The 16,162-nt window shown below is 31.4% G+C and overlaps 1 pseudogene; it reads left to right on the plus strand.

Annotated features, from left to right (window-relative positions):
* The window catches only part of LOC128174339 (multiple epidermal growth factor-like domains protein 6), a 228,694-nt pseudogene that overhangs the window by 71,621 nt on the left and 140,911 nt on the right, over nt 1-16,162 (plus strand).

Consider the following 16,162-nt stretch of genomic DNA (forward strand, 5'->3'; position numbering starts at 1 on the left):
CTGAGCATAAGAGGTGCTACAATACAGTACTGTTCCAGAAAGAAAAAAATAAAAAACGAAAGAATAAAACTACTTGAAGAAGAAATTAAACAACCAGAAATATTGAGGAATAGTAATGATTCAGAGGACATTCCTCAAAAATTAACCAATGCACAGAACAGTTTGGAAGAATTCAGAAAAGATTTTATTAAAGGTTTATTTATCAGAACAAAACTTAACTGGATTGAACAGGGTGAAAAACCAACAAAATATTTTTTTAGTTTAGAAAAAAGAAATTATGTCAATAAAACTGTAGGCAAACTTTTGCGCAGCAATGGTACTGTTATTACCTCACAGGAAGATATTTTAGCAGAAATTGAGACGTTTTATAAAAATTTATATTCCTGCTATGATAAAGAATTACAAGATGCTGATATTGAAATTGCTATTGATAAGAACTATATTAGAGTACTTGATGAAAATATGTCTAATAATTTAGAGGGTTATATAACTAATGAGGAAGCCTTATTGGCATTAAAAAATATGAACAATAACAAAAGTCCAGGAAGTGATGGTTTTAGTACAGAATTTTTTAAATTTTTTTGGAAGGATCTTGGATGCTTTTTATTAAGATCAGTAAATGTGGGATTTGATGTTGGCGAACTTTCAGTCACTCAAAAACAAGGTATTATATCTATACTGCCAAAAGGGGATAAACCAAGGGAGTATTTAACTAATTGGCGTCCAATATCTCTCCTTAACGTTACATACAAAATAGTTTCAGCATGCATCGCAAATAAAATTAAAAATGTCCTTGATTTCTTAATACACGACAGTCAAAAGGGCTTCCTCAAAGTTAGATTTATAGGAGAAAATACAAGAATGATTTATGATGTAATTGATGTAGCTCAGAATAAACATATTCCAGGTATGATTCTACTCATAGATTTCGAAAAAGCTTTTGATTCTATATCATGGAAATTTATGTACAATACATTACATTTTTTTAACTTTGGTCCTGATCTTATCAAGTGGGTATCAGTACTATACAATGGGGCCAAATTATGTGTTATTCAAAATGGTATTTTTTCAAAAATTTTTGAAATAGGCAGGGGCTGTCGACAAGGTGACCCAGTATCCCCATATTTATTCAACTTATGTGTAGAGATATTAGGACTTTTGATAAGACAAAATAAAAACATTAGAGGTATTAAAATAGGAAAAGAAAAAGTATGTCTATTACAATATGCAGATGATACAGTTCTTTTTTTGGATGGATCTGAAAACAGTTTAAAAAGCGCACTTGATCTTCTTTTTCAGTTTTCAAAATTCTCTGGACTAAAACCCAACATTTCCAAAACAAAAGCAGTCTGGATTGGCTCAAAAATTAATTCAAATACAATTTGCAGTGATACTGGTTTACAATGGACGACAGAACCTTTTAAAATTCTCGGAGTAACATATACTGCTAACCTAAAAAACATGGAACAACTGAATTTTGATAATAAACTAAAACTAGTTCAGAAAGAAATTAACCACTGGTTAAAAAGAAATATTTCAACATTGGGAAAAATTACAGTTGTTTAAAGTTTACTTTTATCAAAATTCACACATTTGTTTACCTCTCTTCCAAAACCAAGTACTCAATGGATACGGCAATTTGAAAAAAACACTATAATTTTATTTGGGGAAATAAAATAGACAAAATATCTCGAAAAACATTGCAATTAAATTATGAAAAAGGGAGATGCAGAATGACAAATGTTGAAATATTTATTAAGTCTCTTAAAATAACATGGATTAGGAGACTTTTAACAACTAACTCAAGCTGGGTAAGTATTTTTTCTGAAATAACTGGGTGTCATACTTATAAACTATGTCAATTTGGACCTGAATATTGTAGACAGAGGGCAAAAGCCACTCGTAATAATTTTTGGAAAGAAACCTTATTTTATTTATGTGATTTTTTGGAAACTATAGAGATTGATAATATCAATATCATGCTTGAGCCACTATGGTACAATAATAAAGTAAAGATTCAAAATAAATATGTATTTTGTTAGGCTCTTTATGAGAAAGGATTTCATATTGTTCATGATTTATTTGATACTCAAGGTGAATTCATTAGTTATGAGAGAATCATTAATGAATACCCAGTTAAGATTCCATTTACTACTTATGAAGGTTTGAAACGTGCAATTATTTGTGCTTGGCCAAATGTTAAGCAGTTTTCACATCAAGTAATAATCAAACCATACCAACCTGAATCTATCAAAATACTTTGCTTGTGTAAAAAAGGAGCACGGAATATCTATGATCACTTGATGGCAAAATCTAATCATAAACTTATTTGTGAAAACAGATGGGCCTTCAATTTAAATTTACCTCTAGATTTTAACTGGAAACAGGCTTATTCAAACCCTAGATCTGCCACAAAAGATTCAGGACTGATATGGTTTAACTATAGAATTATCCACAGAATATTAGGTACTAACAAAATACTACACATGTGTAAAATTAAAAATTCCCCACTATGTTCAATATGTTTTTTAGAACCAGAAACAATTACACATCTCTTCTTTTACTGTCCATCTATTTTTCGGATATGGTTATTAATGTCTGATTGGATTTTTAGAACGTCTGGTGAAAGAATTGTATTTGATGCCAAAACTGTTATTTTTGGTGTTCCAGAAAAGAAATACTTAGCTATAAACCTAATTATCATGTTAGTTAAGAGACATATTTTTAGTCAATCCAGAAAATCTGCTAATATTGCATTTGAGAATATTGTGAAATATTTACAAAATTACTATTCTTTAGAGAAACTAATGTTGGAAAATAGATTTTACCAAAAGAAATGGTCAAGATGGGTATGCCTCTTTGACGTGGCATAATGTGTAGTAAGACCCTATCATTATTGTATTATTATTTTTATATTTACTTTCCCAATCTGTGTGGGAGTGGTGTGGTGTGAATGATGGTATAGATGTATTTGTATTGAAAATGAAAAAAAAAAAATAAATTAAGACTGTCGTCTGTCGATCCCAAAATCCTCATGCAGCACATTTGGACGGTTTAAAGAAATACACATACCTTTAAAAGATGCAATTGAAATTATTGAAACAGGAAATATCCAAGAAAATTCAATTGACGCACTATCATTTTTAATCGGAATAATTCACAGGATCGAAAGCAGATTTCTTACGGAGATTTATAATGGGAAATGTTGACACCCTTTCTTTATTTGGAAGTCACTCAGAAGACCTTGTACAGTTTTTCAACTTTATCATTTGGGTCTGTTGAAATGCAAAACCCTGAAGACTTCGTTATTTTTAGTTGTGTATTTAAGCCTGGTGATGAGCTAGAGAGGATCGACTTTTTTTTAAAGAAGGAACAAGCATTCTGAGAGTATTGCATAAGCAATACGCGTCCACTATCGGTTTGTATTATTACTATATGAAAGCTTCGACGCATACATCTATTTCAAAACTATTATAAACGAGATGTTATGCTTTAATCAGAGATAAATGAACAGAGGAAATTCAAACTATATAGTTGATATAGAAATTAAATAAAAAATGGGTTAAATAATACTCTCTAGTTTATCTCCAGTAATTTTGCCAAGTCGATTAAGAATTTGCAGGTAAACATTTGTGAAAACATTGCACTGTAATGCAGAATATCGTTTCGTGCCGTCTCAACAGACTAACCCGATAACGAACCCGATTGTAATAATACAAAAAAATAACCGTCGATTAAATTTACAACACAATGCTTGACACTATTTTACAGATTGAACTTCTTTGTTTGTTAGAAACAATAAAAGGAATGGTACAAGTAAATCACGATATTATTACTGACTACATACTGTCCTTGTTTATTCAATACACACCGAACCCGATAACGAACCCGAACATTAAAAAATTGGAATATAAAACAATTAATTTTCTCGAAAATATGTCAACCAGACGTTACAAAAGTGTAAACTTGATCTGTAGTTTGACATTTTGAAGCAGTTCAGCAAATTTCATAGTATTCCCCAAACGCATAAAGAAAAAAAAGTGTGGAAAACCAAAGTGGGGCAGACGGACGGACAAACAGACGGACAGACTGACGGACGTAGAGAAAGCTATAGTCCCCTCCGGTGAAACTGATAGGGGTCTAATAATGAGAATTGTTCATGCTTCTGAAAAATTAACCCGCTTGAAACCTGACGTATAAAGAAATATCGAGTTATTCAGCAATATGTGAATGGAGTATATTTTGAATATATTTGCATTGCATGTACTGTTAATTTTGAGGAAATAATTATTCTTGAATAAATAATCCAATATTGCTAATCTTTCAAAAAAAATTCATTAAATATATCGTTCTTGGCAGGATTAACAAATCTATCAAGTAAATAACATTAGATAAGGTTTTTAGGTCACCTGAGTCACTCAGGTGACCTATTGCAATTGGTCTTCGTCCGGCGTCGTGCGTTAACAATTTTACATTTTTAACTTCTTCTTGAAAACTACCAGGCCAATCGTTACCATTTTTTAGTGTGAAGCATTTCTATGGTAAGAAGAATCTAAATTGTGAAATTTATGGCTCTACCACACCTGGGGTGCCACGGGCGGGGCCAAATATGCAAAAAAAGCCAAATTTTCAAAAATCTTCTTTTCTACTTCCACACATGTGAGGAAAAAACTGAATGCATGGTTATGATGTCCATGAGGCCCTCAACCAAAATTGTGAAATTTATGGCCCCTGGGTCAGGGGTTCTGGCTCTAGGGTGGGGCCAATATGGCCATATAGTAAAAATGTATTAAATCTTAGAAAATCTTCTTCTCTACTTCCATATATATTTGTTAAAAACTAAATGCATGATTATGATGTCCATGAAGCCCTCTTCCTAAATTGTGAAATTCATGACCCCTGGGTCAGGGGTTCAGGCTCTAGGGTGGGGCCAATATGGCCAAATAGTAAATATGTATTAAATCTTAGAAAATCTTCTTGTCTACTCCCATATATATTTGTTAAAAACTAAATGCCTGATAATGATGTCTATGAAGCCCTCAATCTAAATTGTGAAATTCATGACCCCTCGGTCAGGGGTTCAGGCTCTAGGGTGAGGCCAATATGGCCATATAGTAAAAATGTATTAAATCTTAGAAAATCTTCTTCTTTACTACCATATATATTTGTTAAAAACTAAATGCATGACTATGATGTTCATGAAGCCCTCTACCTAAATTGTGAAATTCATGACCCCTGGGTCAGGGGTTCAGGCTCTAGGGTGGGGCCGATATGGCCAAATAGTAAAAACGTATTAAATCTTACAAAATCTTCTTCTATACTCCAATATATATTTGTTAAAAACTAAATGCATGGTTATGATGTCCAAGAAGCCCTCTACCTTAATTGTGAAATTCATGACCCCTGGGTCAGGGGTTCAGGCTCTAGGGTGGGGCCGATATGGCCAAATAGTAAATATGTATTAAATCTTAGAAAATCTTCTTCTTTACTCCCATATATATTTGTTTAAAACTAAATGCCTGATAATGATGTCCATGAGGCTCTCTACTAAAATTGTGAAATTCATGACCCCTCTGTTAGGTGTTCATGCTTTAGGGTGGGGCCAATATGGTCATATAGTAAAAATGATTTAAATCTTAAAAAATCTTTTTCTCTACTCCCACACATGTGGGCAAAAAACTGAATACATGGTTATTATATCCACAATCTCCTTTACCTAAATTGTGAAATTCATGGCCCCTGGGTCAGGGGTTCAGGACATGAGGGGGGGGGGGGCAATATGGCAATAAAGTGTTAATGCATATAATGTTTAAAAATCTTCTTCTCTATTCTCACACATCTGTATAAAAAAACGACTAATAATTATGTTTACCAGGAAGTCCTCTACTGAAATTTTAATTGTCATGTCCCCTGGGGTATGGGTTTTGACTCTAGGGCAGGGCCAAAATGGATGTATAGATGTTAATGCATATAACGTTAAAAAATTATCTTCTTTACTCCCACACACCTGAAAGGAAAACTGAATTCATTATTTTGTAGACCAGATCTTTTAGTTTTTCACCAAAATTATAGGTTTCACAGTTCTTTTTTAATTAAATGTGGTTGTCATTACAAATTTATAATTTTTCTACTCCAGTATGAAACCTTATTAATTAGATGCATATATGAGACTCCATGACAAGTTTGTGTATTGGATATATGCTACTCAGGTGACCGTTAAGGCCAGTTGGCCTCTTGTTCTTTTTACGTTCCGTTCCGCTTTCCGATCCGTTTTCCGTTCCGCATTTAAGAAACACCCCATACAAAATGTACATATTTTTCGCAAAATAATTTACATTTCCTAAAAATGGCAGTTCGAAATAATGCATGTTGACCTTCTGTGTTTATAACACTCGTCCGGCAGAATTATTTTAAAGTTTATAACTAACTTTAGTATAGCGAACAAAACGGAATGTAACTTTGGTACACTACCTTAAAATTGTAAGCCGCGAACCTCACCTTAAGGTTCTGAATCGCAATTAACTAATTTATCAATCTTCCATTTATGCCAATACATCGACGGATGACCTAAGATAAACAAGTATCGGTATAAACGGAGTTTTCATAAATAAAGATTGTGTAATAACAAAAATGTTCAATGCTTTCTAAATTATTAGACAACAGTTCGCGCAAAGTTATAACAAAGCAGAATTGTATCTGATCTAAAACTGCAATTTATCGCATTTTAGCAGGTATATAACATAGAAATCAAACGATAGTCTTCGTGTTTACTTTTTTTACCAGATTGTACTTTAAGTATACCTTAATCTCCTAAATGCAGATTGACACAAACAATCTCCAACATCTATTCATGACTAAAATTGCGACCAGATTAGATCACTATATATATATATATATATAGAAGATTCTTTAAATCACAATATTCTTCTTGGCGCCTTTAAGAGTGACACTTGAATGCCTTTAAGAGTGACACTTGAATTGTCAGATTCGAGTTTTACGTTCTGTAATTATAAAGAACATTTATTTTCAAATTATAAGCGACAACTAGTATTATATGTTATTTTAAAGCATGATATCTGTAGCACAAATTTTCTGGGATGTGTTCAATCAAACCAATGAATTCCAATGTAAGATATTGTGTTAAGGAAGGTGATAGCACGATAAATAAACCTTTGAATGTATATGCCTAGCTCTTTGAAATCAGTTCAAGTTTTTTCAAGGTCAGATATTAAAGGGATAAGGTATAGTTTACATTAACTTTAGAAATGTTCCATCCACGGTTAATAATGATATTACCAATAATATAATCTTCACTGATGTATCGTAAGGTTTTTCTTGGGTTTCAAGTGATATTTTGTTAAACAAGAAGGCGTTAGGTGCCTTTTCATAATCTTTAGTGTTTGGATTATATGTGCTTAGCTTTTAAGAGATTGTCCAGACAGCCCTTTTCGCCACACACTCTCTCATGCAATATATGACACTGACTGAATTCCAATGTGTTAGCACGATCGTGTCGCTATGACATATAAACGTATATAGTTTTAAACAAAGAAGTTCTAATAATTTAAATATATAATTTTTCTCTGATAATTATTTCTAGCGACAATCATATACAATAGCTGCTGAACATTTTATATTACTCTTGATATTAAATCTTTGTCCAGTACTTTTAATTCACATTGGTATACAACTAATGTTGTTAAAAATACCAGTTAAAATCTCCAAAATACGGTATCATAATTTTGTTTATATATATAAATGGTTTAATAATACGTATCTATTTTTTTTTCTCAGAGAATTATCAGAGTTTAGCCCCCACCATTAATTTTGATATAATAATATATGATGGTGTTGTTGTTATTTTAAACGACAAATATATGAAACTTGCATATGTATTCCATGTAAGTGTGCGTTTAACAATTAGCTATTTTAGTTGAAACGTGCATGGAGAATGTGTAATATGTTGCGCCTATAGTGCAGTTGATATTTAGCAATGTTTTAGTTGATATTGTAAAACAGAATTATATAAAACTTGTTTTTCACTGGATCGATAACGTTCTGTACAGATTCCTGGTTTCGGGGATGGATATTAGGGAATTTACTTGGATTCTCTGTGTATGTATCCAATACCACGGATAGATCACAGGGAACGTTGTGTTTCAAGGACGACAACTTCACACTAGACACAATACCTCTTGTCTTCACAACAAACTGTTTTGTCCATGGACAATATGTCATATTTTACAACGAGAGACTACTAGAGGTTGACTACCCTGACGAGTATTCTTTGTCTGGTGCCATTCAACTGTGTGAAGTAGAAGTGTATGGTAAGCGTTTGTTTTTTATTCCAATAACCTTTGAACATTGTTTCATATGTGTGGTAACATATCTACATTTTTTTTCAAAATATAGAACAATAAAACAGTGATGACCTTGTGGATTAAATCATTAAAGTCACAGTGTTGTTGATTGAAATAAATCTATCAAATTTTATCCAGTCATTTAAAGTGTCTATTTTAACCTCTGAATGTTTGCCCCCCCCCCCCTCCCTTTAAAAAAACATCATTACGCTGTTTTGGGTAGCAATTTACTTGGATTATCCGTGTATGTCTACAATACCACGGATGATCACATGGGATGTTGTGTTTCAAGGACGAAAACTTCACAATAAACACCTTCTGTCTTAAAAACAAACTGTATATTTCACTGACAATATGTCATCTGCTACAACAATAGACTACCAGGAGTTGTCTACCCTGACGGTTATTATAGTTATGTAGAGAGTGACCTCTGTGAAGTAGAGGTGTATGGTGAGTGTTCTTTATAATTTCAACCTTTGAAAAATGTTTTAATATTTTCATTTTTGGTCACATGTTTACCTTTCATTGTCAAAACATAAAACAATAAACTAGTGTGAAGACCCTGCGGATTAAATCAGTAATGTAACGTCAAGCGTGTTGTCCATTAAAAAACAAAACAAACTAATAAATCTCCCCCTCAAAAAAAAAAAATCAAAAATGGTACATTATATAAATAGTGCCTATTTGTGAGGGTAACAGTTGAAATTGATACCCCGGGAAAACCATTGTCAACCGATGCGAAGCGGAGGTTGACAATTGTTTTCAAAGGGTGTTACTCTCCTAAACAGGACTATTTATTTCATTATACTGAATGTCTTAATTTTATAAAAAAGTTTACTGCCTTTATACAGAGATGACGTGGATTTTACGACGAACCGTATGCGCATTATTTACATACATGTAACAATTCGTTGTGGTACAATTTACCCGTTGCCAAATGTGTTGCTGACGTTGAATGTAATAGAACGGATCATAAACTGCGTCTTAATCGATCAGATTTTGGTTTTTAATGTTTATTATTAAAAAAAATATTTGGTGTTGTTGATTCTTTTAACTCTGAGGTCAGAGTTCTTTAGTACGAGAGACGGATTTGTATGAAATGTAGTGGATAGGCATTGATTGTTTCTAGCATCAATGCATTATCAGAATGTATGTACATTGTGTCATGATTTTCAATTACATAAAAACCTTTTTAGGTTGATAACATCTTTGCTAGACAAAGGGTTATCGGTCCACAATGACTTGATAAGGGTGTTCGTTACTGATCTATCACACACATCACCAGTGTGTCTTGGTTTTTTAATCTGCTCTACTTCTAGCTGGCCAAGAAAATGAAATCAATTCAGAGACACACAGCACAGTTAAGGTTGTCAATAAATTCCGTTCTAATAAAAAGTACGGGGAATGTTCATTATGACATCACAGTATATTACAAACTTCGAAAGTACTTATTTATTCATTTATCAGAAAAATAAATTTATACTGGTCTTTTAATTGAAAGCAACAAATGCTATAACTTACAAATTCGATGTCCGTTATGCCATACACACTGTAAAATAAGCGAGATTCGTTCTTGCTGTACTACAAAATATGATGTCATATGCTTAAAAAATGACACAATAAGTCACATCAATGAAGACAATCATGCAGATTTTAGCGAATAGAAATAAATGTTGTAGATTTACAGAAAATTATAAATGAACATTTTGTTCAACATTATCATTAGTAGAATATTACCTATATAGTCATATTTTCAACTTGTTAAATTATGCATCGTATAATAATGCAACCTCAGTTTTGTATAAAATATCCTAAATCTTAAAGCCAGGTCCCTAAATGAATCATTCAACTGCAAAGGCATACACTTATCTGATCATGAGAAACTTTTACATGTAACATTGAAATATGCTTTGTAATTTAAAAATATCTAAGATCCTTGTTAAATCCTACAAATTAATTATCTTTTAATGAAATTGACACTGTGGTCTTCAAAATTGTTCAATAAATGCATTATAAATAATGGTTTCTAGTAACAAATATTATCTAAAAACATTGGAAGCATTTTTCAAAATCTACAATATAACATAAAGTAATTTTATAATTCAGCTAATACTGCTTGTGCCATGCGACTACCATATCACGTGACCACTATAAACATAAAATATTGTACTATTGTAATATCAGAAATATATTGCATTTGAGCGACCATTATTAAGTTTAAAAAGGAAATGTCCGTCAAACTAAAAAGTATACGTGTTTTAGCTCAAAAACTCGCCGATATGTTTATTGGCCGCCTTAACTGTACTGCATGTACTCCTAAAATTATTTTTCGTGTAAATAAAACGCATGATATATAGTATAGGTTGATGACCATTGCGAGAGATATTGATTAACTCAATTACCCTTTTTTCGTCCGGCAACAGGGTTCTAGGTGTCTAACTGTTTTGCAATAAATGTTGCAATATTGCAATTTTTGTATGTTTTTGGTTAAATTGGAAATCGTCTTGACGGACTTTCGTGCATACCACTATACAAGGTCCCGTGAATAAACGCCTCTTTCATCTTTTTTTTTCATCAAGAACTGAATTGAATCTGCTCAAAACAAGATCAAATATGTGATAAATAACATTCCATGTACAGGGTGTCCGGTAACAAGGTGTTACGGGTCAAACAATACCTTCCCCTGTCCAGACGTTAACTGTCAGTACTGTCACATAGAGACGGGCACCTGTCAGGGATGTAAACCTGGGTATCAAGGTCATCACTGTGAATTAGGTAAGATATAGGTTCAATAAAACAGCATTATTAACAACACAACAAAGCTTTAATATAAAACTTTGGAATGTTTGTTTTATTCTGACGCAATCATACAAAACATGTAAGTATGTACTATTTTATTAATTGTATGTAATGAAAGTTCATATACATGTGTGTACTTATGATTAAAATAAAACCAAAAACATTTAAATCATTTATTTTAGAACCAATTAGACTCAAACAAAATATGCTAATTAGTTCCTGTTTTGACTTTTAAAAGTTTCACAAATGTTTAAAGAAGTATTGCTAGTATGCAATTTGGTAAAATTTTCTACAACAAATGTGTAACGAACAGGCTATAGCAAATTTACAGCTATTAAGAATATTTATTATGTCCCAGTTAAGTCCTTACATAAACCTAAAAAAAAGTTGCCGTATATGACAAACTTGACTATGAAGAATTAAACGAAATAAATGCAAGACCTCGCTGATCAAATTTTATAGCATATTTTTTTTATTATTGTAACGAGTACACATTTGTATTTTTTTTAAATTTCAGAAATCAAATTGTCTAATTATACTTAGCTAACCAAGTTTGTAACTCCAAGAACAGTATTTCTTCTTTTATAAAGAACTACGCAGCCCTTGAATTGGTGGTTTTTTTTGGCATAATATTAGAATGCTGACTGTGAATTCGTCTACAAAGGTCATCTGGTTTTTCAACCGATAACAAACGTGACAGACGATAAGAAAAATGTAGTTCTTTGTGCAGCATTATTTAGCTGTTGCGACCCGTAATATGCCTAGTTATTTTGCTCATGCTTGCACTAACAGAAAAAAAATCGTATTTGTCTTAATCAGATAAAGCTGTTTTTATTGTGTAAAAATCACATTTTTTTGTATTTTTACTAGCATGTCCACGTGGTTATTTTGGAAATAAATGTACTGAAAAATGCAATGTTACATGTGCTGGATGTAACAATGTGAATGGCGTTTGCGACTCTGGATGCATCCCTGGCTGGAGAGGTTATCACTGCAACGAAGGTAGCGTTCATAATATTTAAAGTTTAGAGCGGAATTATTTCAGGCAGACTATATTTGCAACAATATCTAAAATGACTTTAACACTGATTAATAGAAAAAATAATGATGACGAAATTTAGGTTTTGTAGCATTAAGGTAGATCATCCATAACTAAGGAGAATTTACAAATTTTGATTGTTCTATACTACATCAAACAATATTCGTAAGCTATTATGAGACTGTCATAAACCGAACTCCGGTGTATGTATGTAGTGAACTAAATGAGCTTTTGCATTTCAATTTTTTTTAAAATTGTCTGCCCTTAAGGACAGTTTTTAAATATAACTTTCTGAAAATACGTATGTATTGTAAACTATAATTCTTTTAGCATATTCGAAGAAAAGAAAGCTTTTGCAACTTTTTAGCAAGAAAAAAGTAAGAAAATTGCTTGTACTAAAGAAATATATTAAAATGCATCTCTTCGATATACTTTTTTATTTAAATAAACTCATAAAAAATCGCAAAAAGAGGTTAGTGATCAAACTTGCAATCTATTAGATATGAAAAAAATAGTTATGAATGGACTACCGAAATGAGAATAGGGGTAGTCTAGTAAAGCCAATGCATTCTCTTTAAAGTGTTCATTTTAGGAAACAATGGTTGTTTATTGATTTGGTTTATGGAAAAGTTGTAAAATGTATTTAAAAAATAGCTTAAAACTTAGGTTTTGAAATTTAGGTTTTTGTTTTGTTTGGCTAATATATATAGATAAAACATTCAACACACTGCTTACCAAATATTTTTTTTTTTATAATTATGAATATGAGACACAGCACTGTAATGTACATGTGTTAATTATATTAAAGAATGTGATAAAGGATCGTTTGGTATTGGATGTAATGAAACATGTGGACATTGTCGTGATGTAAGCCAATGTTCCCATATCAATGGGACATGCTTAACTGGATGTGAAGCTGGTTTTAAAGGTGACGTATGTAAAACAGGTAAGGAAAAGATACAGGTACAGGCAGAGGAACAACATCCTTCTATTTTTTTTAATCACCTAGTTATTTGATTCTTACATGTAATAAAGGCTTGACAACATGTAACTGTTGCAATGATATACAGAGAAAGGCATTAATTTTAAGGTAGCATTATATATCATTCTCAATTTGTTAAGTTGGAGTCATTTCATATCATTTCATTTCAAAGATTGTGACAGTGGTTCATACGGCGTTGACTGCAACGAAATTTGTGGAAACTGTTTGAATGAAAGTCAATGTTCTATTATCAATGGAACGTGTTTCTCTGGATGCAATTCTGGCTACGAAGGGGACTTGTGTAAAACAGGTGAAACCAAAATAAACAGAGAAGTAAATATTCGTCCATCTCTATAGTAATGATAATATGACAAAATTCAAAGTGAATTTAGAAAATAAGCAATAAAGAAAATAATCAATGAATACATGACTTATAAATAATCAGGTGCAAACAGAATAGCCATTTACATATGAACTTGATGAATCGGTTATTTGCGATCATATTATTTTGTTTTTAAATCAAACCAAGTGCCATTGTTAAAGGATTTTTATAATTTGTTTAATTGAAACATATGATTTATTTTTACTCAAAAAAAGAAACCTAAAACGAAAGGAAACGAGCTGATGTCAACTTAATGTAAGAATTAGACTAAAAAAGCACAATAGTGACTTTTTGCAATTTTACGAGAACAAATGACGTTCACTTACGTTTATGTTTAGAGATTTGTTATGGTTGTAAGACAATACTGATGCAAGTCAATGCAATTATTGTTTCTGCATTAACATGTGCTAGACAGCAACAGTTGTCTGAAATTCGTTGTATCTATAATCGTTTTAGAATGCAATAGAGGATCTTATGGATATAGATGCAATGAAACATGCGGGCACTGTAGAGACAAAAGCTATTGCTTTCCGATTAATGGTACTTGCTTAACTGGATGTGATGTTGGTTATGAAGGAGCCTTATGTAAAACACGTGAGTAGGCAATTTTGAGGCATATAATTCAATCAACATATGTGTTCTTTTGTTGCAACATTTTCAGATCTTATTATCAGTATAAAAAATTGCAATATTAAAGCAAAAATACTATGTATATTTTTGTGTCTGTTGACATATAGTTCATGTATGGAAATGCATATTTTAATTCCTAATTACGGTTTGAAACAAAGGTGCATACTAGACACAAGTGAGTAGAATGAAAAGTGATTACATCATTATGATAATAAATTCTTTGATTAAAGAAAAAAAATAATGCATGCATTATATGTGTTTCTTTCGTTTGAAAGTACAAAATTTGATATTAGAAAAAATTAAAAAGAAAGCAAAGTTATATGTTTAATTTACTATTTGTTTCTATATCTGTATATATTTAAGGGTGATTTAACTATAGCAGTATTTTTTTATTATTGCGTCAAAGTATTCATGACTTATATTTTGATCGAAGTGCCAAATTATAAAGTTTGCTAGTATTTAAGACTTATTGGATGTTCTTGAAATCATGTTTCCCCCGCTAGTTTGAGTGTATCAAGCATAAAAATAGGTTATTTTAATATACTCCTAAAATTGTTATGCGCCATAAAAGTATTTCAAACGACAAATTTAAAAAAATGACAGAGAATTTCTACGCGCGTTAATCAAGAAACCTAGCAAAAAACATGAAAACGAAGGCTTGAGAAAAACTGAAATAACAAGGTAACGTAATTTTTTATTAAAATATTGCAATTTCTAGTGTTGCTTTTGGTAAACTGTACGAACAATTAATCAGTGAAATTTTTTTTTATGCAAATTTGTTACAGCAGTTCATCCTGTCGTTGCCAGTCTAGCTAAAAAGTAAAAGGTGTATACTACCAACATCTAACAAAGTTTTACAACAACAGACATTCTTAGATTAATTGTAAACTTTTAATCAAATATGTTTATCTTTCAGGATTTAAGTAATTAAAGAATGTTACTGATGCATTAAATTAACTTTCCCTTAGAACTTTCCCTTGTTTATATAAAATCTACTTTCATTTGAATGTTTAATTCAGATTTACTTTTATTTAAATGTTGGTATCTGTTTTAAATTTTTTTTAAATGTATAATAAAAGCATTTTAATAGTTTAAACATGAAAGTTAATTGATTTAAAGCCACATTGGGACTTCAGGAGACATACAATGAGTAAAATGCACCATATGTAATAAAAGTCATTGCGTCGCCGGCGCTTATGTTATTTAAGCAAGTCAATGCAAGCTTTCAATATTTTTTTTTTATCTATTTTTGTCAGTTATCAGAGCATGGTGCCGGATTTGTTTTCCAGCAAAATGTGTCTATGTTGGAAATTCTGAAAACGTAAGTCACATCTTAAATAGTTTAAATTATTAACTTAAAATGTATTTTGAAATAAACAGATGCTTCTTACTTTATAATTCACCCTTTCTCAAGTGTATTAAAGGGGAGATTGTATAATTGTTCAATGTTTTTTTTTATTTGCAGATAAAACATTCTTTTCTTGATAGTTGGCGATAAACAACGTACAATTCTACATGAAGTACATTTTAACTTAATTTGCAGAGGAGGATGTAAAACATGATGGGATTAATATCTCTAAATTTTATTCTACCACTTCAGAATTAATCAGCATATCTTGATGTTAAGTGCATAATACAAAAATTAGCAATCCTGTTTTACTACAAATAATTATCATTTACTTATCATAAATCAAATAATATCTATGACATTATCAATTGATTTCATGATCAAAATTTGAGATCACGAATAATTATGTAGTTCATATTTCAAGAATACCATTGGAAACGTTTGCCTCATAGAAATGGACAATTATAATCTTGGAATAAAAGGTCAAATATATAACATAACTAAGCAGGTTGGGCACATTTACCCTATTGAGGAATGATTACGCTTAACGGAAACTATTCCCCGTTTCAGTAATAAAAACATTCCCGCAAATGCGGGACTTTGAATTGTTTTTTTTTTCCAT

The sequence above is a fragment of the Crassostrea angulata genome, chromosome 2 (genome assembly GCF_025612915.1).
Source record: "Crassostrea angulata isolate pt1a10 chromosome 2, ASM2561291v2, whole genome shotgun sequence".
NCBI lineage: Eukaryota > Metazoa > Mollusca > Bivalvia > Ostreida > Ostreidae > Magallana > Magallana angulata.